This window comes from Chenopodium album, chromosome 3 (genome assembly GCF_948465745.1).
Source record: "Chenopodium album chromosome 3, dcCheAlbu1.1, whole genome shotgun sequence".
Classification (NCBI taxonomy): Eukaryota; Viridiplantae; Streptophyta; class Magnoliopsida; order Caryophyllales; family Amaranthaceae; genus Chenopodium; species Chenopodium album.
In genome coordinates, this window is record NC_137836.1 from 64,922,023 (window position 1) to 64,922,966 (window position 944).

The 944-nt window shown below is 41.6% G+C and overlaps 1 non-coding gene across 1 annotated transcript; it reads left to right on the top strand.

The window, feature by feature from the left end:
- The first annotated feature begins 439 nt into the window (after positions 1–439).
- On the top strand, positions 440–546 carry LOC145625660 (small nucleolar RNA R71). The gene has a single exon (XR_014110570.1). It is a non-coding gene; the product is annotated as a small nucleolar RNA R71 (small nucleolar RNA).
- The last annotated feature ends 398 nt before the right edge of the window (positions 547–944 follow it).

Here is a 944-nt window from a genome sequence, read left to right on the forward strand (position 1 = left end):
CCAACCTTCATTGTATGTGTTTGAGTGAGGATCATATGACCTTTTGGGATTTGAAGTGTAGAATGCATTGGCTTCCTCAATCGACATCTCCTGTGAATTTTGTGGGCAATCAGGGGCAATGTGACCTTGTACATTACACATTTGACAAGTTTCAGTAGATGAGCCAGAAGATGCTGCTTGGAATTTGTCAAACTTGCTTGTCAACGCCTGCATAGAGCTAGTTAAAAGGGTTAGAGCATCAACATCATGCATACCTCCCTTTTTAACATTACGTCGTCCTCCTGGATGGTAATTATCATTTGCCGCCATCTTCTCAATTAGCTCCTTTGCCTCAGTTGGGTTCTTAGTAAGAAGAGAACCCCCAGATGCAGCATCAATATAAATTCAAAACTCATGAGTCAAGCCATTGTAAAAGGTTTGGATCAACATCCATTCAGGAATACCATGATGAGGGCATTGTCTCTGCAATTGCTTGAACCTCCTCCATGCTTCATATAAGGACTCATCATCTGACTGCCCAAAAGTAGATACCTCATTTCTCAACCTCGCGGTCTTTTCTTGTCCCAAGAACTTGACTAGAAAAGCTTTCACCAGTTTGTCCCATGTATCAAAAGAGCCAGTACCTTCATCTCTCAACCATTCCTTCGCTCTATCCCGTAATGATAAAGGGAATAGGCGAAGTCTAATAGCATCATCTGTAACACCATTTAGTTTCATGGTATCGCATTTTTCCAAGAAACTATCAATATGACTGACAGGGCATTCGTGAGGTGTGCCTGCAAATGAATCATTAGAGATGAATTGAATGAACTGTGGCTTCAATTCAAAATTCTGAGCAGTAACGGGTGGTCTGACAATGCTAGAGAGGAGTCCCGTTGTGGTATCAGGAATGCCATATTCCAAAAGAGACTTTGTTTCTGGATCGACCATGTTTCTAAAGTGTT